This window comes from Malaclemys terrapin, chromosome 9 (genome assembly GCF_027887155.1).
Source record: "Malaclemys terrapin pileata isolate rMalTer1 chromosome 9, rMalTer1.hap1, whole genome shotgun sequence".
NCBI classification, from domain to species: domain Eukaryota; kingdom Metazoa; phylum Chordata; order Testudines; family Emydidae; genus Malaclemys; species Malaclemys terrapin.
The window spans coordinates 54,927,516-54,951,960 of NC_071513.1; the positions used below are offsets into that span (position 1 = coordinate 54,927,516).

The following is a 24,445-nucleotide window of genomic DNA, read 5'->3' on the forward strand; positions in this document are numbered from 1 at the left end:
ATGCTGATTTTAGAGTAATCTGTTATTACAGTAGCACTTGAATGCTAGAGATGTTACAAAAGCATGACAGTTTCTACTTGCAAGTGGCTTCCTTGGCTCAGTCTTGTACAATGTGTTTAGTGCAGGAGCAGACTGAACACAATGAGAAACTGTGGACTCGACACCTATCTTGTCTCTGTCATAATCCCCACAAGTCAGGAACAGAGATCCCAGGCTAAGTAACGGCTGTATTGTGAGAAGCTCCCACTCCTAATGAATAATAAACAATTCTGTGAACCAAACCATGTCAAGCCAGCCAGATCCTAACAGAAATCTTCAGAGTGTATAAGTGTAGATATTATCACTTAACTGTCCTGCATGGAGAGATTGGGGTGGGAATTGTAGTCACAAGGTTCAAACTGGGGGGCCTGAGATCAGGCTTGTAACTTGGTATTGAGGCCCCTTGTCAAGGCTGATTCCCCACTTTGGCACTTCAAGTGGAGAAGATGGGGGCCCGCAAGGATTCTAAAAATTAATAATGGTTTCACTCCAGGCTTGTATTAAACTCCCAAGGTTACAGTGTCTCTTTGACCTTGGGTGGGTAGATGCTGCTACCACCCAAATACAAAACCTCTGGAACCCAGAAAGGTGCACTTGGGAATTTCTTCCTGTGGGGTACCCTCAAGCCCTTTCACCTCTCCTCCGAGGAAGAGCTGAGAAAGGAAAACAAAGAAATCAGCTGTTGCCACCAGCTAACTTAAAAACATGTGCACAAACCTCTTAAGACACAAAAATACAAACCCTGTTCTTAAAAAAGGTAAATTTTATTAAAAACAAAAAGAAAGAAAATACATCTGAAAACTCAGGCTATTGCTAGATTTTTAAAAGAGCAATTCCAATAATTAAGCACCCAAAATAATTTTCTGGGGGTTCAGCTTAAAGATTACAAGCAACAAAAGCATCTGGGGTTAGCACAGAGGAATCCACAAGCCATAAGAAATAAACCTAATCATGTCTTTCTACACATTTTCTGATCTACTTACATATCTGGGTTTTCAAATAAGCAATTTCTAGGTATGATTCTGATGATTTTCATACCTGGCCTTTAGCTTCTCACGGCATAACTGCTGCCCTGTTCCCCCCTTCCACGGAAAACAACAACAGACCCACAAAGGGGAGTCTTGTTTCAATTTTTAAAAGTTCTAGCCGTCCCATTGGCTCTTTTGGTCAGGTGCCCACTCCCTGTCTTTTACCTATGCAGGGAGACTATTTTAACCCTTTACAGATAAAACAAGCAGAGAACAGCCACCAAAAGGGACTTTATAGCTAACTGGCTGGCTGGGTATCCATAAATGAGAGCTACCCACCCCTTCATTTATCACTCCCCTAAATGTGTTGTTTGATTTTGGGGGTGCAGAGAAGCCACAGATCCTGTTGGGTATGTTGGCGTTCTACAGCTAGTGGTTGCCATGAAAAGGTTCACAGTTACCTCCAGCAGTGATGCAGTTATTGCCAATTTCATGTGTAGGGACAGGAGGAAGTTCCAAGGGGAGGGGAAAAGAGTGAGGGAAAAGAATTGCAAGGGATGGTGAAAATTTCAAGGGCGGGGGAGGACAGAGGTGTAATGCTTGGGTGTGACAAAGTTTATCTACTGAAGTTGTGCTACTGGGTGAGTACCCTTTTCCAAACACATAGGTACACTGGGCACCATGCATATAAGTGCATGAGGATTAAGATGAAAATTTAGAACTCCAAAGCTACTGAAATAATTGCAGTCAAGCTTAGTTGACTTGTTTGGTCTCAGTGAGATCTACAAAAACAAGCCAAGTTTGAAGCACCTCAGCAGTTTTAAAGCAACCAGATCTGATTCACTCAGCCATCAGGACCTGTGTTCAGAACCCCTGGCAGCAGAAAGTCTGGATGGATTGAGACCAGTGGGGCAAACCTCCCACAATTCCTGCTCTGCCAAGGTCCTGGAGCTGCTCACCGCAGCTCATCAAGTGGGCAGAGCTAGCCAAGGCACTGACAATACGGGGGCTGCTCCTAGGAGATGCACTGAATCACTGTATCTCCTCAAGCACTGGGGTGTCTATGGAGCCCTGGCAAGCCAGTCGACTCCTGTCCTTCCTTGAGGGCTGATGTCACCTTTGACGCAACTGTGCTCCTAGCACCAGGGCAGCAGTGCGGGCAAACTGTGCTCCCTGTGCCCACCTGGGGGGATTAAGCCAATTAATAATACTTAAATTCCCTAATTGAGCATACAGGGACATGGTCTGTGCACAGTTTCCAAACAATCGTATATGTTAAACCACCGTCAGCTTATGACTGCAAGCCAAGCAACCAAGGGAGCAGGCCTTAGGGAACAGTCCAGATCCATGCTAACCCTGCAGCCAGAACTCTCCTGGAAACGGGAGGATGTGCTGCTTTTCTTTCCCAGCCTTGCTGAGCTCAGACTCCGGAGTGGATTTTGCTCAGATTTAAAAAAACAAATGTTCTTTCCAAGAGAGATCCTGTAGGAACGATTCAGTGCTGGGCCCTGCTTTGCAACCTCAACGATAGCAGGTGCTACAGGTTGCCCCAGCTTCTGAGCAGTCAGGAGGGATTTTTGCAAGTTTTTAGGGCAGTTAAGCAGCCAAGTCCTAGTGAATTCACAGGACATTGTGCGCCTAACTCCCTTGGGCTCCAGAATGCCAGCAGTTATTTCCTTGTTCAGAGAAGATTCAGACTTCAGTTTTTTCCTGATTTTATTTTATTCCCGGCATGTGCGTGGTGTTGCTCCTGTTAATCCTTTGAACCAGGATGAAAGCAGCATAAATGCTCGCACAGATGAAGCGTGACTTTCAGCAGTCCAACCAAGCAGCTCTGAGTTAAAGTTCCCACCAAATGAAATATGTGGGTGTGTTAACTGTCCCCCCCCCCCATACACACACACACACACACACACACAAAAAAGCCTTTGGCAAGTACCTTTGTGTGGGCTGTCGATCCAGATCACTACCCTTCCAGTCAGGTGGTGTGTGTCACTCCACTATTCTGCGCTTGAAGCTGATATCTGCAGAGGCTGTGCGGAGGGTGGGGGGTGGTCCCCTGTCGCCCAGCTGCTCTTTGGCACAAAGGACTCTCTCTTCCCTCTGAAACACAAGGGAGGAGATGCTGATTTCACTCACACCGATGTGACCCCCACCCCCAAATCACTAGTTTTACCAAGATAAAACGAAAGCGTGAGAGCCCGCCTGGGGTAACACCTCTGCATTCAGCAGGGGTGTTGGGAAAAAGGGCTTGAGTGCTTGCTGCTAAGTGCCAATCAGTCAGTGGTTGGTGGTTGGCTATTCTGTTCACGTTCGGCACCTTTTAGTCATCAAGCTATTAACCTACCGGTGCCGTAGGAGTAGCTGCAGCCGTTACCCCCGCAGTGGGTTCCCTGCTCAGATAATTATGTCTGTAGCATTAGTGGTTTGTGATCTTTACCAATCTTCCTAAAAATTAGAGCGAAAAAGACTTACTCACCACCTACTGGGCACCAGAACCATGACTAATCAGTAGCTCAGGCTTGCAAAGAATAACTTTTTCCAGACAAATTTGATTGCTTTTTTGGACAGGCTTGCAAAGCCAGTGGCTGAAGGGGCTGCAATAGCCAGCATACATTTAGATTTTAGGACATGAATTAATTTAAAGAGGGAGACTTTCATGAGATGCGGCGTCAAAGTGGCTGGGCTGTGAGCAGTGTCTTGTGGATTGGCTTAAACTCCTAAAGGAAGAAATGCGTAGATTTGGGATGAGTGAAAAGATGTCTACTGGGGTGCAGCGGGGGTCAGTTCTATTCAGTGCTTCATTCCTGATCTGGGAGAGAGAGAAAACAGCACATCAGGGAGAGAAATTAACTGGTAAACTGACAGTGAATGGGGAGCACTTTCAAATCCCAGTAGGTGGGCAGATTTATGCTAGCTTGGCTCACACTAGTGCTCTAAAAAGAGCAGTGTGGCCATTGCGGCTTGGCTGGAGCTCGGGCTCTCAGGGCTAGGAGGTTGGGTGAGTTTGAGCACCTGACTGCAGCATCCACACTGCTATGTTTAGCATGTTAGCACGAGTCTGTCTGCCCAGATGCAGGGTAGACATACCCACCAAAGGAGCTAGGAGGGTGGAGCTGGGCCTAAGTGGTAAAGGTCAGTGTAGGACCAGTGAAGTCTGGAGAGGTTTATAAATGGGGTTTTGGGTTGAATCTGTCAGCAAGTCCCATGCTCCCCTTGGTTTCTGTGATGGGAGGGGAAGGGAAGCCTGTGGATGTGGCTGGGGGAGGTAAGGAGAGGCTGCATACATCTTCTTGCTGCTCCGGACACTCCTGTGCAGGCATCCGAGCCCAAAGGTGGGAGAAGGCAGAGGCTGGGAGCCAGTCACACTCCTCAGGATTCTCCCTCTGCCCAGCCCAGCAAAATTACTGCAAGGAGAGCCTGCCTCTATCGGATGGGTAAGGCAGCTGTCGCCTTGGGACCGAAGTGCAAGCACAGTTAAGGAATAAGAGCCCAGAACAAGTGGGGTTTCTCTGTCCTCCAGGCTGGCATGGCCTTGGGAATTTAAACACTCAAGCACTTCAGCCTTCACAGAGCTCCCAGCAAGGAGCTCGAGGGAGACCGTGTAAGGGGTCCCCCTCTGCTCTGGGCAGGCTTCCCCTAGGGAGGGTGCTGGGGCAGTGGCAATCAGGGTGCATGCTCTGTGACTCCTGCGGGAGCTGGGCTGCCAGAGGGCTGGGGCTAAAGGGTGACAGCGTGGAGACATGGGCCCTAGCATGTTCCTCCCACTCCAAAAAAAACCTTTGTTAATAAAGGGGGAGGCAGGGAGCCATGGGCCAAGGAAGGCAAAGTCCTTCCCCCCCACTTTCTGGCAGAAGAACAAAGAGATCTCTTGCTTACCTAGGTAGGGGTAACTCAAACAACACCATGGACAATGTGTGCACCCCCCGTTCAGGGAGGTTAGCCCCCTGCCTCCTCTGGCCAAGGCCCCAACCCCACTCTACCCCCCTCCCACTTACTGCCTGGCCTTCCGGTGCAGTCCTGAACCCAGGCCAGCTCGCCAGTGCCCGGAGCAGTCCAGAGGGGCCCAGAGTCCCAGCCAGCTGGCTGGGGCCGAGCCCTGAGCCCTGGGGGTCATCCAGAGGAGCTCTGAGCCCCATCTTGGCCTGGCCCTGGGGTTACAGCGCGGAGCATTAGTGGAGGTTTGGGGAGGCTTATCCTCCCCCAGCATCCATTACCCGCTGCCCATGCACAGGGATCTGTATTACCAACAGGCAGAATAATCATTGGGCTCAGTACAGGGGTTACTGGGTGAAATGCAATGACCTGTCATGTGCAGGAGGTTAGACTCGATCTGAAACTCGAGGAATGTTTGACTCTCTGGCTGTCCGAGGAGGAGATTCAGCTGGTGAAAATGAAAGTTAATGTGACTGGAGGGGAAACAATTGTACCGGTTCCACAAACAAGTGACAAATCTCCACACTGTTCATTTAAGGACGGGCCCCGTTTTTAACTGAATGTGACCTACTGAGGCCAAGAGAGTGAACATGTGCTTGATAATGAGCAAAATGAGGCCAGTTTTTGAGCAGAGGAGATTTACAATGGAAGCCACAGGCAATGACTTTTGTTTTTACTGGTGAGTGCTCCTCTTCACCCCTCCCCCCTGTGCAAGCAGTGGACGGGGCCTGGGGCGGGGGCGGGGGAAGAGGCCAAGCAGGGATGGGGCCTCGGGGCAGAGTGCAGGCAGGGCCTTGGAGGGAAGCGGCTGAGTGAGGGCGGGGCCTCGCGGTGCAGCGCTGGCAGAACGGGGGTGGGGCCACGGTCTGGGCACCAGGGCCCACAAAAGATTAATCTGGCATTTTAGCTTTTCCTTTCCTTAATTTCATCATGTTAATGAGTGCCTGGTCACTTCCCGAAAGGGAGGGCTGCTTGATTTGTGAAATAGTATGTCAAGGGAAGTAGTGGAAGCTCCATCACCTGTGTCTTGTTCAAATATTTGGCTTTGGTGTTCCTGACTCCTGGGGTTTGCTTTTGGCAAATATGTTTATTTGCAGGTGTGTTTGTGAGAAGAGCAAGGGTTGTGAATGCTTATGCACATGCTGAACAATGCCAGAAGTGATCAGTGGCATCTGGAGAGCTCTGTGTGCATCTGGAAGACAATGCCATGTGACACATGGTGCAAATAAGCAATTACGAAGAACAAATACTTAGAGTAATAGTTGTAGTGAATAGATGACAAACTCTCACTGATATGGGACCATCTTTGGCACCTAGGTGCTGAAAGAAACAAAGGTTTTTAAAAAAGATGTTTTCTCTTATCGTTTTTCCATACATAAAAAGCAACCGTGTGCGTTCAGTCGGAGTGAGCCTTGCCTAGCATTAACAGAAGAACAGTGAGAACAGAAGTAAAGTATTGAGAGAGAGCACATGGTGTGACCAGGCTGACCTGGACACAAACTGGCTCATCAGCTGGGGTGGGGAGTGTCTCTCCATTTAAAGGTGCAGCTAGCAAACCAGTCAGATCAGATGTACATTTTTCTCTCTCCATCGCCCCAGATTGCAGGGTATGAACGTTTCTAGCTTATAAATTTTTCAACGGATTCTTTCCTGGGGAAAGTTTTTTTTTTTTTTAATCAAAAACAAGCCCCCATCAGCTGAAATATTTGATTGAAGTCTTCATACAATAAATCTGAGTTGAGTCCCCTGTAAAATGTGGCCACATGGAGCCTGTTCCCAGATCATTCCGACAGAAAAAGGGGCAAAGTTTGGTTGTTTGTAACTAACTCAGCCGGCTCTAGACTGGAGTAGGATGGGCTTTGCTAACAGTTCCCCATTGTGCAATGGAGATAAGAGCTCGTCCGTCTCTCACAGGCTTGTTGTCAGGATAAATACATTGAAGGTTGTAAAGTGCTTGGAGGTCTACTGATGAAAAGTGCTATATAAGCGCTGGGTGTTATTAGTATTAGTATTATTTATTTGCATCCAGGCATCCGTTAAGGCCAACAGTGCCTTACAGCCCTGAGTTCAGACACACTAGTAGGACATATCTAAACAGACCACATTCCCTGAAGCACCCTGTGCTCTGAAGTAGTTCCCCCACCCCAGCAGACTGGCACTGGTTAGCATGGTGGACTGAGCTGTGAAGACAGTTCCTTTTCTTCTTAAAACAGTGTTTGAACTGCTTGGCTCACAGTGGCTCCATGAGCGGACATTTCATTTAGAGCAGTGTTTCTCAAACTGGGGCCGCCACTTGTGTAGGGAAAGCCCCTGGCGGGCCAGGCCGGTTTGTTTACCTGCCCCGTCCTCAGGTCCGGCCAATCGCGGCTCCCGCTGTCTGCGGTTCGCCGCTCCAGGCCAATGGGGGCTGCTGGAAACACTGATTTAGAGGGTGTTGGCCCACATCATCAAAGGTAGTTAGGCTCCTCACTTGCATTGCTTTCATCTGAAGGTAGGAGCCTAAATAATGAGGCTCTGGCTGTCATCTTGTGCTCTAGAATCTTCCATTCAAGTCTCTAGCTTGACGGTTGTAAAAATAACCTACAAGGTATAAACCAAGAGTGACCTGATGCAGTGAAGTCTACGTGAGTCTGCAACCACCCTGAAGCAATAGCTCTGAGAGGTGGGACCCTGTTCACCTCAATTGTGCGTAACTCTTAAGACCAGTGTTATTTCACTGCTGATCAAGGCCAGCCAGATGAAAAGGGATAATGACTATGCAAATGTGTGCTATCTGCTGCCAGTGGCTTGTCTTTTGGTTGACTCCATTTGGTGAGGATTGGATTGTAAGAACTTGGGAGAGTACCAGAACTAAAGTAAATTAAACCAGAATAACTCACAACATGTGTGCACACACACATACTTCAACCCATGCCTCTAACTCCCAGGTGAGGGAAATTTTCACGACTGGTGATGAGAAATTTTTTAGCACTTCTGAATTGTTGGCTCTGAAGAGAATTAGAAAAAGCCAGAGGACTCTGGCTCAAAAGCTGACTCAAGGGAACACAGAAGTATCATGTTGCTCTTTACTCTCCTTCTGGGGAAAGAAAAACTCCACTCTTGGCTCTCAAAATGGACTTCAAAATGTTCTGAGGGAAAGGAGACACTTGGATACATTCACAACTAGTCCGAAGGTCTAAACATGGGACTTTGTGTACTGTACAACTGTCTAGACCTCTTTGAGAGAAGTGTTCTAATTAAGCCATTCCTCTAGACAAGAAATGGTTAATGAGCTCTCATCTAATAGGCTGCTACTATCACCATGAACTTGGTAAGCATGCTCTGAGATTATACCCTTCTAAACATGAGTTCAAAGCCCTGGAGATGGGAGCTCCTGGGAGAGAGGCTCAGGTTCCTGAAGATGTAGTGCTACTGGCACCTAGGCGTAAACCTCTGGACAGACCTCAGATGCTTACTGGTCCCCTGGATAAACGTGAGTGTAATTGCCTGGGCAGATTCCGGGGTGACAGACTTGCTTCAGCATTTCAAGGACAGCAGCTGATGGTTCCTGCCTGTTCTCTCTGGAATACAGACTGCAATTGCTAATACTAGAATCTTTCCAAGGATTCTAAAGTTTGGGGAAACCTGGGTTTGACATGACGTAGAGAACTACTTGGGGGATCTACAAAAATCTAGTTGGGGGATCTAGGAACTCCATCAAATCCCCTATGGAGGTTATGAATAGAGCCCATCAACCCAAAGCCACCAGCTTCCATTGCTCTCCAAAGCTGGAAAGCTTGCTTCTGTCAGGTGCGCTAAGAACAACAGCTGGCCAGTTTGTTGGAAAGGAAGGAGCTGAGGTCCACATTCCTTTCCCCAGGAAGAATTTCCTTTAAAAGGCTGATTTTGCTGCCCATGCATACAGCACGCATGCTCCGATGCGCCTCATCATGTAGTCTCTCTGTGCAGTAATTGGCTATGATCTTTGCCACTCTGGTTCCTGTATCACATCTGTGAGCTTGCTGCTGTCCTCTCTAGAGTCCTCCCTTAGGAAGGGTTAGGATTGAGGTTGGGGGCTGGGCAGAGGGGGCAGACGCTTCGGATGGGAATGTTAATGGAATAGACATGCAGACTATATATATATATATATATATATATTCCCTTCCTCCCAGTCTATATTTCTCTCCAGAAAGTTCAGTTTAAGCTGTGACTGCCCTTTTCCTGCCTTTTGAAGTCAGAGAGCTCCGTCCATGCATGACTTCTTTAATGAATATAAATATAGTGGAAATATAAATAATACGACATGCCTGAAATAGCGTCACCCCTGAGCATTCAGGCATGAACGTCATGGAAAGAGGGGGGAAAAGGCTTTTTATCTATTTTGGCATTTTTTTGTTTTTTGAGGTTTGTTCCATTCCTTAGGCAAGTGCAACCTTTGCCATGGATGAAAATGCGCTGACGCTTTTAAAAAAAAAAATAAAAAGGAAACTGACCCATGGATTGAAACAAAGTGGAAAGTTTTCCATTGCAGGGGTTGTCATAACACTGCAGGACAGTGCCCATAACAGTGTGGTGAGAAGCGGTTTTTATCAATGCTCTCCACAGAGATCTGTGGGTTAGAGACATCTCGCCCGTGCTGTGCTAGCATTTTAGAAATCCCAGCAAACAATGAAACAAAGGGCAGACCAAAACAAGCTGAAAAATACACCCTAACCAAGACAGCTTGAATCAACACTGATTTGAAATGCACATGTGTCCAAACCTCTTCAGGTTGGGCTAAGCACCCCAATCAGGTATTTATGGCTTGAAGATTCATTTGAAGCTGGTTGGGGATTGGGAAATTCTAACCAGAAAGATGAAAGCAAATTAACTGGAAATGGTGAGGCTTTTTTTTTAATGTGGCCTGTGAATTTAAGGGAGCACTAGGGTTTTGGGCAGAATAAGAACTGCAAGGACATTGCTAGGTGATGGATCACTCTCTGGCTTATCCCTCAGTCTGAAGAACCCAAACAGTCAGGACAGAAAGAGTGAGAGAAGGGTTAAACAAATGCATGGCTGTTTTCCGGGGCTCCTCCTCTTTCTTCTTGTGTTTCTGCTCCATTCACACTGAGCAGGCAGAACAAGTGTGTTGTCCGAAGGCAGGGAGGCTGAGCTGGACCGGCCGAAAAATACCAATTCTGCAGTTGATGGATTGAGATCCACCTTAACAGGGGTAGCTGGAGCTAGCAGGCTGAGCGGGCTAGTGCTTAGACCAGCAGAGACAACAGCTGCCACTGAAGACAAGCTCCATCCCAGAACAACATAGGAGGATTGGGGAAGAAAATAGACACCACTCCACCAATCTCCTGCCCCAAGCAACCCTTTTCCTGCCAGCCACGTCTAACCTTTCTGGATTACAAGGGCCAAGCGCACAGAGGGCAGAATGGGTTTTCCAAAGGTTTGTTTTTCTATCTTCCCAACCAAGGGAATAAACTAGAAGGAAAAGCCTGGGGCAGCCTGCATGGTGCTGAGAGGTAAGGCTGAACTGGGAATGACAGTGTCCATGCATTCTGTGTCTAGCTGCACTCACCCTGGGGAGGGTTCCTTGGAGCTGCTTGCTCAGTTATAAGACAAACGCTGCTGCCTGGTTTTACTTAATGATTGTTTATGATTCAGTTTGTGATAAGGGAGCTGAGCTGCTGGCTCGTTGTGCGGAGCGGGTCTGCAGTAGAACTCAGTGATAAGGGAGAACACTGGAGCCCCCACAACTGCAGCTGGCTGGGCTGGGGAGCACGGGAGGGGGGATTCTATTGAATTCTAACTGTGTCCATCTCAATATGCCTCAAAAGCTCACCTGGAATGAAATGGGTGCTGTTGGCCAGCCTGAGCATGGGCCATCATGTGGGGGTGGCGAGGGAAAAGGAGAAACGCCCCCAGTAAATCCTGCTTCCCATGGATTATGGACCTCTTTTTATCTAAGCTAAATTTTAGGCTTTTCTGTGGAAGGTAGGAATTCAGGTTTTCCTTAAAGTGTTGTTCTCCTCTTAAAAAAGGACTGTGTAAAAATAGGACCTTCTTTTTTAAACCAAACCAGTCCCCCTCCAATGGTTCTTAATTGCCTTTGCTCATTTTAGGACAAAAGTTTTCCTTCCTTTGTGCTCCTCTTTGCACTGCAGAGCCAGCACAGCTCTGAAGGAGAGAGCTGAGCGTTACTGTCTGTCTCGTGCATCAGTATCAGAATTGTCTCCTAAGCCCCAGTCTGTCCCATCGATTGCAGGCAACAGGGTTATGAGCCATCAAGGAAAGCAAAATCTGAAGACAGTGGGGGTAGCTCAGTGTCACTGAAGGCTCTGTTTAGCCTGCAGAACCTTTATTACCGGCAGTGATATGCAAGATGGAAAGAAACCAGCTTGATTCTCAGCACCCAGGCTGAAGATGTAAGGCTAGCAGGTAGAATAAGTCTATTTTGACTTGTAAGATGTGCACACTTGATAGGACTAATCGAGAGGCAAACATGCCATAGATAGTCAATATTTGGGGTGCAAACTCCCATCAGGGCCTTTGCTGAACATTCTCCTCCCAACGTGTACTTTCATTTGTGTACTTTGGGATCAGACTAAGGAGGTTACGAGGTCTGTTGGTTAGCACCAAGTCCTGGGGACCCAGAGGGTATGGAACTGAGGCCTTGTCTTCACAAGGGGAAAAGGTGTGTTCTTACTTTGAGTTAAAATGCTAGTGAAGACATGGCAGCTTGCAGTTTTCATATGAGTTAGCGGGTCAAGTTAGAGATGAGGCTCGCACATAGTCTTTAAAGGGACCTGCTAACCCATGTGGAAACTACAAGCTGCCTTGTCTACCCTTACACTTTACCATGCATTGTTAAGCCGAGTTACCTAAGTACTCGGGCTAAGTACGCACCTTTTTCTCTAGTGAAGACACAGCCACCGGCTGGGCAGTGATGTCAGGCAATCCCTTTGGCTTGCTTCTACTTAACTGAAAAATACTGGGGCTGTTTATGTTAGAGGAGAAGCATGAGATGGGACATGACAGTATATAAAATAATGAATGGGTTGGAGGAGGCCGATTAGGAATTTGTCCTTACCTTGTCTCATAATGAAATCGAAAGATGGTAAATTCAAAACTAATAAAGAGGAACACCTTTTCACAGAAGGCACAGTTACCCCATAGACCTCATTGCCACAAGATACCATTGAGCCCAAGAGCATGGCAGGATTTTAAAAAAGGATTGGACATTTACTGTGGATGCCTCTGGAAGTTCTTGTTATCCACGTAGATTTTTTTTTTTTTAAGTTTTGGAAGGGTTGTAAGTTTTCTTGATTCGGAGCCTGAGCCAGCCTCAAATTAATGAGGATTAGGAGGAAAACTTTCATGGGGTTATGCCCTAATTGACTACAGCAGGGTCCTGTGAAGCATCCAGTACCAGAGAGCAGAGACTGGTCTACATGGACACCTGGTCTAATCCAGTCTGTTCCTATGTCAGGCCGACAAAACTATTCTGTAAAAAGAGAAAAGCAGGAAGGTCAGTAGGCACTAAGGTGCTGTGTGCGCTGAGCTTTCTGACAGTGCTGTGAGGTTAGCCACACTGACCCGCCTCTCCCTGCTGTTCATTGGGTTCCTTAGCCCACAGGGGGTAGGTGTGCACCTGGGAACCTTAGACCTATAGTCAGACCAGGGTTGGCCCTAGCAGTGGAAAGCAGTGCTGCTGTGGGGTGTGTGTGGGGGGAGAGGACGTACAGGTATTTTTACAGGTGACTTCAATGGCATTGGGCAGGTCTGTGTTTATTGTGTGTCACCAAGTCTGATATCAATTGTGCTCTGTTTAAGTAAAAATGCCTTTTTCTGAACTGTCAGCCCTGCAAATTCCCTGTAAGCTGATGGGCCGATGCACCAGTCGAGGCTGGTAAGTGCAGCCCCCACTCTGGTTCAGTTTGAGTCTTGTGTCTTAGTGCAACATAACTCAGAACACTTGGGAACAACCACCAAAGATCTATCCAGCTTTCAGTGAGCTGGGAGGGGGGTGGAGGACAGGCCATTCCATCTAGGGAACCCCTATGGTGCCAGATTCCCTTTGCTTTGATAGTCCACCCCCAGATCACCCATGTGACGAGCAAGGCACTTGGGCTTTGCTTGTAACCGCTTACGTGCTGAGCTTGAAGGAGTGCCTTTCCGCCTCATCACACATACTTTGGGAGCTGAGAATTCCAGGTAGGATGGTGCCCACAATAAATTAATAAACAAGTATTGAAATCTGATGCACAAGCGGGACAAAGACCCCACTAGGTGTTAGTGGCTAAATGGGCTTTTCAGTGTCTGAGGGCGTTGTCAGAATACTTTGCTTGCTTTTCTTAAAAAAACCCATAGACAGGACGCCAGTGCTACAAGGCGGGGGTCTGATATCCCAGCACATGTACGCATACTTGTGCTAGCTCTCGGTGAGCTAGGGTGAGTACACAGAGCAGCGTAGCCGTGGTGGCAGAGGGAGCAGCAGCAGCGGCATAGCTGAGCCCTGCTGAGCTCACTGGTTTCAGATAGTCTCATTTTATGGCGTCTTTGGAAAGCACACCATTCAGCGGGCACACTGTGCAGGTCTGTTTATTGTCTATGTCAGGTGGGAGCCAGGCGAAGAGAGCTGCCCGTACGTTGGTCCGTCACAGTATCTGGCACTAAGCTGGAGACGGGGATGCCCGCTCTTTGTGTTTGTAATTGGAGGGTGGAGCATATGTTGGCATCTCAAGTTGGCGTGATGCACCTGTCAGACAGAAGTAACCTCACTGCTCAACAATTGTGCTGCAGGACTGGGAACTGTGGGTCACACTGAGTCTTCTGATTCACGTGTTCTTCAGCAACACAGTCCGTCAACCCCCACCCCTGGGCTAGAGGGTCTCTCCCTTATTCCCATCGTAGAGTACTAACTTTTCAGGTCATTTGGCCCATTGACCATAGACCTACTTTGATTGACACCAGCAGAGGAGCTGGCCCTCAGTTTGCAAACAACACCGTTCGTTAGCACAGCATCTAAGGACGTAAATGCAGAGGGCTGCAGCGCTATGTGTGATTGTTATTCACTGAGGCTTAAACTGAGCTAGCCCCTGGCTACTCTGTGCCACTGGAGCCTCTCTGCAGCAGCCAGAGGCCACCTGGCAGCTTTTCCACATGCTCACTCGGGGCCAGGCTCATCTCTGCACTGGTGCTGGGGCCAGGATGGGGAGGAACGGGAAGCAGCTCAGGGGGGCCGGGCTCTGTTTGTGTAGATTCTGTGGCCTGTTGCAGCAGCGTCTCTTGGCCATCCTTGGGGCTCAGCACTGCCCCAGCCATGCCTCCTCCCAGTCCTGATCAGCTTCCAATTGCAGAGAACTTGTGCCAGCAGCTGCTGCAGAGGCGTGTCTGGGACTGAGACCTGGGCTGGGCTGGGAGGGCCTCTGCCAGCCCCATGACCCATCCATGTGAGGGTTTCTCTTTCAGTGGATGAACTGAGTAAAAAGGGGCCCAGGCTTGTGTGAAGGGAAGTGTGCACAGGAAGGGATCCCACATGCAGGGGCCTGGAGTGAGCTCAAGGGCATGCACAGGGCAGGTGGGTGGAAATGTCACACAACCATGTGTAATCCTCCCCATGGACTGGGACGCAGGAGGATAGGCAAGAGGTGTCTGTCTAGTACACTGAGATATCTGCAGGTCTTGTACAGTGGGCTAGCAGGTCAGCCGTTTGTAACACTGGTTTTGGGGAGGGCGAAGTTTAGCCAAATGCAGATCACGACGTAGTGCAGGCACTCAAGCCTTCTTAGGTCCCCGGGTCGAGCTCCGGTTGCTAGCCCTCGCCGAATTCTGTGCCATCACATTCACTCTAGTGGTGTTACCAATGCTAGCTAGATGAGAGCTAGCATGGGTCTGCCTAGCTCAGCTGTGCTACAATCATGCCTTCATTTGCAATGCAGATATATTCTTAGAGCCGGTGAACCTATTTATCAGGTCTTCTGCCCCCTCTCCAGCATCTGCCGTATGTGCTGCAATTTGATTCTTCTCAGGGTGGGCAGCCCACGAAGGATAAAGCCGTGTTCGGGAATCCTCCCTTTGATCTATGCAGAGGTTGACAGCTTTTTAGGAGGCTGTGCGAACTTGTAGTAAAGAGAGGCAGAAGTGTGTAGTAAAAAGCATCATGAATGGATCCTAGCAACAGAGAAGGAAAAACTGCAAAGGAAGTGCATTTTCTCCCTCTGAGCCTTCGTTAATTCATGGCCGGGTTAGTGACAGGCTTCAAAATCGGTTCTCATGTAATTGCACTGAATATTTTGAGCATGACTTGACTGGGTATTGCTTGTTGCAGCGAAGAGGGGAGAGCCCAGGCAAGGTTTATACTCCACCCCTTGCCCAAGGGGCCTCTCCAGAGTAGGACATGAAAACAGATTGATTTCATGAAAGACAGGCCTTCCCGGATGGAAAATGCCATTCCTGAAGGGGATCCAGTTTGCTTCTGCATAAGAATGAGAGGTTGCAAGTAAGACTAGAGTTCCTGATGGGACAAGTTAACAGCAGAGGGGTTGGCAGAGAGATTGACCCACACCAGACATACACCAGGTCTGTTAATTAGTGGAAGCAGCAGCTTCCTTGTCTGTGTGTGGAGTGAAGTTTTCTCTCTTTTCCTGTGATGTAGAGCACAAAACCCAACAGCTAAAGGAGCTTGTTTCCCCCTTCCCAGTAGGTGATCTGATCCAGAAATCCTCACAGCAAAGAACAGTGCTTTGGCCTGACCCCCATATGCTGAAAATGATTAAAGACTTTTAAACCATTCCAAGGTTTAGTCTCCGATTAAACCCTTTGCAATCTAGGATTTCTACACTGGGTTTTTAAAACCCATCAGCATATTCTAAGTTTTGCCAGCCACCCCACCATATTGACATTTGTTTTTTTTTTTTAAATTAGGCGTTCAATGAATCCCTTCAATGTGGCCCTCTTAAGGATTAATTAGGCCTCAGGTTAGGGTTGCCAGTTTTGGTTAGATGTATTCCTGGAGGTTTCATCATATGACACAATCTTTAATTAAAGATTAATCTTTAATTCCTGGAGACTGCAGGAGCGTCCTGGAGAGTTGGCAACCCTTCTTGCCTGGTTCCTGATGTAACAGGAGAATGAAGACCATTTTGAAAGAGAGACAAGGTGGGTGAGGGAATATCTTTTATTGGACCAACGTCTGTTGGTGAAAGACACAAGCTTTTGAGCTACACAGAGCTCTTCTTCAGGTCTGGGAAAGGTACTCAGTGTCATAGCTAAATGCAAGTTGGAAGAGATTGTTTAGTGTAAGGAGTTACCACATGTCTAAGAGACTATTAAAAGTGAAGTGGCCCATTAACCACTCCAGTCACAGAACTAAAAAGGGGGGTTAGTAAGATGTGCACGCTTGATAGGACTAATCAAGAGGCAAACATGCCAATATTTGGGGCGCAAACTCCCACCAGGGCCTTTGTTGAACACTCTCCTCCCAATGTGTATTTTCAATAGCGTACTTTGGTATCAAACTAAGGAGGTTACGAGGTCTGTTGGTTAGTGCCAAGTCCTGGGGACCCAGAGGGTATGGGACTGAGGCCTTGTCTTCACGAGAGGAAAAGGTGTGTTCTTAACTTGAGTTAAAATGCTAGTGAAGACAAGGCAGCTTGTCCAAGAGGCACATTAGATTGAACTGGCTTGTTGTGAAACAAACTCTTCAGGAAATTATGCCACTGACTGAGGATCCGCTTTAATGTTTCAGTTAAGAATTGGAAGATCAGTGTTCAGCAAAACACCTTTCCCCATGTATTAATCATTACATATACAAGGAAGTCCTCTTCCCCTCTCCCTACTCCACCTGTAACTTGATTTCCATTATCTGCAAACTTGTTTCAGACACAACCATGTGGATTTTAGCTCGTGATCGGTATCATGTTAAAGCTTTTGGATTTTGAAGCCTTTCCTTTAATTCTTGGTTGTGATTGGCAGGGGTTGCTTTCAGCTTTTTCTGCTGTTGACTTCTTAAAGCGGAAGCACCAAGAAAAAATGGAAGAGCTGGCTCGTCCCCACCTTCCGAGTGGAAGGGGATGAGGTTCTGGAGGGGAAGCTGTATTGCTCTCCATGCTGGAGCTCCAGGTGGTGAGAGAACAGGCGCTAGAGGGGTGGAGCTTAGGAGTAGCCCGTACCAGCGGCATTGGCCACTTTTGAGCCTGAGAATTCCTATAGGGAAATAGGATCTGAAGTTGAGTGTCGCTTCAGGCTCAAACAACTCCAGGAGACTGGATGAGGGCTAGCCCACTGAAACGTAGTCTGGGTAAAGGTGAGATAGTGGGCCTGGTTCTCCACTGCTTGGCGCCGTGTGTATTACAGCGGTGTGGAGAGGTGCGTCCAGAGATTGGGGTGTACAGTTAAGAGATTGCAGTCACATGTAACCTCCGCTCCTGGGTGACATCTCACTCTCTTTGCAGACGTGGTGTTGGGGCTGGAGAACGAGGTCCTGCTTCTGTGGGCTTGGGGAAGAGGGTTGAAGATCTATTGGCATCCCTGACTGGTGGTGGAGTATGGCTGCAACCCAGTGTAGAGCCTGACTGGCTCTGACACTGCTCCCAGGTGTTCAGGCCGCAGCTGTGGCTGAAAGCACTTTTCCCCTCTGTCCTGGGAGAGATCAAGAGACCGTTTCTCTTGCCCACAGCTCTTCCTGTCTTATCAGTGCCTTTGGCGTTCCAAGAATGTGCTCTGCTAACATGGGGGCTAGTGTAGAATCAGTCCAAGTGGAGAGCAGCACTGCCTGTACGCTGTGACCAGCCCTCACGGCTCGCCAACTGCTGGATGTTGACTTTAGTTTTGAAAGCCCTAAATGGTTTGGGAGCTGGTTCCCTGAGGGATTGTCCCTCTGCCTGCACCTGAGGTGCTCAAATGGAGCACCTCCTTTAGCAGCTGGAGGGAATGGCTGACACTCCTTTTGGCTGTCCCCTCTTCCCCATCCCAGCCCTGGGGTTAGCCTTTCAGACATGCTACAAACCTCCTCTTTCCTCATGGGCCATTGAGCGTGGGCTGAGGGACACACTGGGCAGGGGCGAGACATCCATTGGCATGTGGCGGCCCTGGGCAGTATATGTTCCATCCATGGGTTGGGAGCTTATTGGTGCTTGTAGAAATTGAAGGACTAAAAAGCTATTAACTCCCACTGCAGCTGCCACAGTGCAGCCAGGGGCATTGTGACTCCTGCTGCGCGGTGGTACTAGAAGACAGGGATCAAAGCAGATGCAGACAGCACTGTCTCCTCCACAGCACCCACTACCCCCTCCCTTAGATCCGAGGGAAACCACCTTTGGGGCCCTGCTGAGTCTGGCTCTGATTGAATAATTCAGCATGCGGTGCTGAATTCCTCCTGGAAGCAGGCTAGCAAGGGACCGAGAGCACAAACGTTCACTCTGAAGGGATCTCGCTCCCGGGGAACCCTACTGACTGCCCCTGCTCAGTGGTGACACCGGGGTTGAGCTGATGCTCTTGGCATGCAGAGCTGGCTTAGCAAGAGGAAACATTTGCCATCCGTCTCCAATCTCAAGCACCAAAGCTTTTGTTTCAGGGCTGTGTCGAGGTCAGTAAGGTTTGGGGCTCAGCAAAGCAGCAACACGGCACTAAAGCAGGAGACAACTCTTGAGACCAGAGTCTGGGTCGATGAAACTTCTTACCGCTCTACCTGACCCTCGTGGGAACAGGAGGGTAGGGCAGGAAAAAGGAGATGAAGACGTTTTAGATGAAGGATAAAATGAAGAGTGATCCTTTTCCGCATGTCCCATAAGGAGGCCAGGGGGTGACTATTTCACATGATGGGAATGTCAGGAGCACTGCTGATGTTCCTACAGCCCAAAGCCCTTGCTTTGTCCACAGAGCAGCTGCAGCTCCCCCACCAGTGTGCCCCAATCCTGATCTAGAAGAACAGTGAGTAGAGATGGGGCTGGTTCACCAGGGAGTGCACAAGGGCCCCCCCGTATGCCTACGTTGCACCCACATAGCTGGCACACAGTGGCCACAACACAGGGGCGTATTGTCCCACGGTGCCCAGTTCTCCTCTGTCTCGCATCTTGTGTAGAGCACTGTCACCCTGTGGGTGGGTGAGGAATCTGGGCCTGGGAGCATGTTCTGCCCACTGAGACGAGGTGTAGGTGATAACACAGGGTGTGAGGGGCTCTGAGAGTGGTCGGAATGGGGAGAGGAGACAAGAAGACAGCAGAAAATGGGGAGCAAGGGAACAGGAAGGAGTGAATTATACAAAACCCACAGATGTGTGTGGGGGCAGGACAACCCAGCTGGGAGGTTGGCTTGGGAGTCTGTTGTTCCTACGTTATCCTTGGAGAAGTGATCACCTGCTCCATTTTATCCCCACACACAAGCCCACTTCACAGCTGTGCTTTCGGAGTCTTGTCACACGCTTTCTGTGTCTGATGGGAAATGCAGGGATGGACCAAGGGTCTCAGAGCCCGCTGATGCTTTGAGGGGACACTGGTAACTTAAAAACTTGCCAGTTTCATGAAGCAAGTTCAGTTCCAGGTACTAAACTCCCCCTGGCCCACTCCACACCAGCCCCATCCCCAACCAGTGGTTTGTAGCCTTACAAACCCATGTTGCTGGTTTTCAGTGTTGATTCTCTGTCGCTGTGCGTGGAAGACCCATGCCCACGGGGAAGGGGACTGACTGCAGAAAACTGCTCCCTGTGCTGTCAAATGCCCAAAGCAGATCGGGGGAGGGGGAGGGAAGAGAAATTGTTTTCCTCTCCTCTCTTCCAGCTAGAGTAATCAGATGTTATTTGTAACACTCGTAGGGAGCTATTTTTAGACAGAAGCGAGTTTGATTTAATAGAACATAATTTGCTGCTGCTGACGTGCAGAATGCCAGATGAGCGGCAGCTGGGCTTCCAGGGAGGCTGTTTCCTCCCCCACCGAAAATCTAAATCTAAACCGCAGGAAATGGCATTTCTTATTCCAAAAATTGCTGTGGGAAGACCCCTGGGATGTCCCGATTTGCATTTTTCCTGCCTCTTCGCAGCACCCCAGAGCCTTCCTACCTTCAGACCTGTCAGCGCTAAAAGCAAGTGAGCAATTTCTTTCCCATCCTCACGGAGGGAGCTCGCTTCACATTAGCTAGAAGGCTGCTCCGGGCATCCAAAGCAGCATGAATGCGAGTACAAAGCTGGGAGTGGGTGCAGAAGACAAAGGGAGTGGTGGGGCGGGGAGCGGAGCATGGCCAGAGTGGAGGGGGAGGGTGTATTTAACCTTCAGGTCTGGCATTTCAGAACAGAGGCTTTTGGTGCAGCCCCCGCATGTCATAAGGCTAACGCAGGGGTTATGGCAGTAGAGACTAACAATAATACCCATCAGTTACTGCTGCATGTCATATATTCTGCAGCGATGCTATACTGTAGAATAGTCTAATGGTAGTGCAGAGCAAAAATGGTTGCTGTGCATCTCATACTCCTTAAGCAGCTATATCCCTCTAGAGGGCCGTATACTAACTCAGGAGGAAGGAATTAACAGATGTTTTCCAAACACTTCAGGGTATTTTTTAAAACCCCCACAGCAGCCAGAAAATTCAAAGTCCAAGCTGAAATTCCATCCGTACCCCATGCTGACTGCAGCTCTTTGGTGCTTTTATGGTGCAGACTAGAAGTTACTGGTCTTAGATTCAAGAGAGGGACCCCCAGAAACTGGAATTCAGAAGTGTGGGTTGGGGTTGTAGCTGAGAGCTGGGCAAAATATTTTGACCAAAGCTTTTTCCGGGGGGAGGGGCGGGATCCACATTTGGGTTGACCGGAACGTTTTGCAAATTCATGTCTGATTCACCACACTGTCTCTGTTGAAAAAAAAAAAAATCAGAAAAAATTGAAACATTTCAATGTTTTGATTTGAAATGACTTTTCTTTTAGGAATCGCCTTCCATTTTATTTAAAAAAATAGGTAAAATGTTAAAAAAAAGCTCAAAATCTAAACAAAATGTTTCATTTTTGACCAAACAAAGGATTTCATTTGATCCAAAACAATTTTGTTTTGATTTTTTGAGAACTGACAGTGAGCTTAAAAATCAGTGATTCCCACAGCTCTAGCTGGTCCCCTGTGTCCAGCTCTAAGGGCGTCTCACCCTGGCTACATCTGGGGCTGAGGCTGATTCCCAGCTCACGGACACATACACTAAAAATAGTAGCAGAACCTAGGTAGCGCGGGCAGCAGCAGGTGGCGGTACAGTCTAGTACGTATCCACGGGTTCCACTGGGTTTGTGCTCAGGGCGGCTCGCCTATGCTGCCACTGCCCACGCTACCTGGCTACACTACTATTCTTAGTGAGCTCGTGCAAATATGGCTGCTCAGCTGGGAATCACCCCCTAGCTCCCAGTATAGACACAGCCCACCTTCTGGACTTCTCCACAGGGGCTCAAAAATATCCCCCAGCCATTGAGGAGATGATGACTTTCTTGGGCAATTTTTGGAACTCAGTTAGTTATCTGGGGTCCCTCACACACTTGGAATCGCTTCCCCCTCTCTCCACTTTTCCCTTTTCCTCCAACCCTTCTCATCTTAGCTTACACGAATTTAGTCCCTGCGGGCTTTAACTGATGGTTTGGATGCTGGATCCACTCTGATCCCAGATGGTTGCCCTGCTCTTCTGTGATGTCTCAAAAAGCACACTTCCATTCTGCAGCCTGTTTAATTCTACCTCTCGTTAGCTGGCATTTAGTTATCCTGTAACACGTTTATTCGTGGCTTTGTTTATTTGGCTTTAACAGGACGATGGTTACTCTTGGTTTAGGCAGGTAAGACAGGATTAGGGAATGAGGTTGCGGAGCAGCAATAATATCTGCTGCTATTAAACTCTGCCGAGACAAGTGAGTTCGCTCCAGAGAAATATGGCACTATATATAGAGTGTACTGTCCCTGAAACAGCAGACATGGGCCTGGGCTGAGGAGCTCCCATCCATGGCCAAGCTTTTCGAAGGGCAGGAGTGGGGAGAAAAAGTGGCGGTCGGGTCCTGTTCTGGGTCCATCACCAATATCTGACTGGGCATTGTCCTAGGGTGCCAGCTTCCACCTTCTTCACACACATCCCGAGTGGTACCTTACTTGGCAAGTAGCCTATGGGAGTAGGCATGCCATTCAGTGTGGGTAAGGCTGGCGTAGGGGCTGGGACAGGGACATAGCTAGGTAAAAGGGGCGTGAATCTCCAGCCAATCCCTGACTGCTGGAAAGGCCCCTGGGGGACACAGGCAGCTGGGGGTTAGAGCAGCCCTGGGGCTGCTCTCATATGCCAAGCCTGAGTTCAGTGGCCTTGGGTTTGCGGCAGTGTATAGGTGACCTACCCCTTAGAGCTGCACTGGCTGCAGCAGGGCAATTTCCCATGAAAAGGCCCAGAGGTTCCCAGAAGTGAGTTCCTGGACATTAGGACCAAGCAGGGGCTGGAGAAAAGCATGGAAGGACCCAGTTCCCTGGGCAGGACACAGGAAGACGCTGTCTTCAGAAGGCCACCTTTCAAGACGGAGGGGACGTTACACGTGGGAGTGGGTGATATCATGTGCTTTAGTGTGAATACGGGGTGTGAAAGACCAGCAGCTTTGTGCCTGACTGCTTAAAAGAAAGGTGGTTCTGAAATGGTTCTAAATCCAGAAGCTGGGCTAGGTATATTTTTTTCTCCATTGGCAAAAATAAAAGACAACAAAAAAAGAATCACATATAGGCCCCCATCCTGCTGCCCTTAAACTAAGGGAGCAGGATGGGTGAGAGCATTCCACCTTAGTGAGAGCACATTGTGTGTGAGTAGCAACAGCGGCTTTAAGTTGATCCAGTGGGAGAAGTGACTGTTTCTGACCCCAGATGTAACTGAAATGGCAGAAGGGATCTACCACCCCCTCAACCCCCCTCCAATGTTTTCCTCCCAAAACAAAAGCATCACCTCTGTGCTGAGGCCAAGGCTGAACATGAGCCCAACCAGAGGATTGGTCAGAAAGTTATTATTATTAAAGAGGGGCATATAAGGGGGAGGGGGAAATGAAAGCCCTGCCCAGGTGCCCACAGTCATGGAACCCACTACCACCCCCTGAAATCCCAGCAGAAATGGGCAGTCACTTGCTAGGAGCGACGGAGGCTTTTATCTCTGCGTCCCACTTTGGCCAATGCACAGAACGAGTGCACATGATCAGACTGCGACAGTGGCTTCTAACACTGAGCTTGCAGCTTCGGGTATTTTCAGGCTTGTGACATCTCCAAAAACTTCAGGCCAGGCCGATGAGAATGATATACCAGCACACAAGGGGCTGTACAGCATGTTATATCCATTGGGAAACATCACTTTTTTTCCTTGACGTGTTTATTAAGGAAGAAGAAGGGATAAAAACGTGTATGTAACTGGTCCAGTTATATCTGACACTTTGTACCTATGTAGCAATTCCACAGTCACCCAGAATAAATGTGTGCTGTAGTGGTAAACCAAGGCTGCAGAGCAAATTAGGAGATTTATTTTAAGCCTGTAGCCTTAAATGGGATCAAATTAGGCAAGTACCTGGGGCTGAGTTCTGATGCTGGATGAATGATCTGTGAAGAATTTATCCAATTAATGTTAGCATTTCTTGGCCATTTGCAGTGGCTTTCATTTGACTAGTTCTAGATGCATCTTCATCATTTAGTTGAAATTGGCAGTAGTCAGAGTTTGTGTCTAAGAATCACAAGCAGAGGGGATTGCACACAGAAAATGCTAGACAGTCCTTTCCTTTTAATGCTTCTCCTTGTGGATGGAGAGACAAATTAATAATTGTGTGGTCTCTGTACAGTATTTCCAGTCTTAAGTAACTACTTTTCTGCTTGTTGAAAAAACAGGTTGGTCTAATATTGATATTGGCTACTGTGATCTTTAATATCAGAGCCAACTTAGGGACATTTCTAAGCATTGGCCTGGACATGTAGTGCCAGATTTTTTCCAAGAAAGCAGTTTCCAGTTAGCCACCTACATTAGGGCCAGAAATACTCAGCCCATATTCTGCACCCAATGTACTGATCTATTTTTGAAAATCTGACCATCAACCGATTGCAGGTGCAAGGAGTTGGATTGCAAAAATCTTCATTTGACTAAATCACGTTTCCTTTTCACATCATGTGTGGTTGGTGTGCTTTCTGCATCTCTCTCCTCTTAGGCTAGAGAACTAGACATGTCAGTTTCACCATCAAGTTCTCAGGCACTGTAGCATCAAGCTGCAACATTTGGCATCTAAATATTCCCCTAAATGTTCACTTTTTTCTGCTGGAAGTTTAAGGCATCATCGTTTCTGCGAACCTAAGATTTTTTAGGAGCTTATTCTTACAAAAATAGAGGAGTGGGAACTCAATGAGGCTACTCACATGCGTAAGTATTTTCAGAATCAAGGCCTAAATTTGGTGCTAAATTTGATATGGTAGTGTACCTACAAGAGTCACAAGAAATAACTAAAATGACTAGAACCAGAAGAGATTAAAAACTAAAGGTTTTTTGTCTGATTAACCTGAGTATATAAAGTGCTGCGAAAT

The 24,445-nt window shown here is 48.2% G+C and overlaps 1 protein-coding gene across 4 annotated transcripts in view; it reads left to right on the forward strand.

The window, feature by feature from the left end:
• Positions 1-10,077: 10,077 nt before the first annotated feature.
• Positions 10,078-24,445, forward strand: part of DGKG (diacylglycerol kinase gamma) — a 143,735-nt gene continuing 129,367 nt past the window's right edge. For 2 of the 4 annotated variants that reach the window (XM_054040177.1, XM_054040181.1), the window contains exon 1: positions 10,078-10,435. The gene's annotated coding sequence lies outside the window, so the exon portion shown is untranslated. Of the gene's footprint in view, positions 10,436-13,056; positions 13,128-19,938; positions 19,996-24,445 lie in introns of those variants that run through there. The other 2 variants (XM_054040179.1, XM_054040180.1) reach the window with 2 other exon arrangements.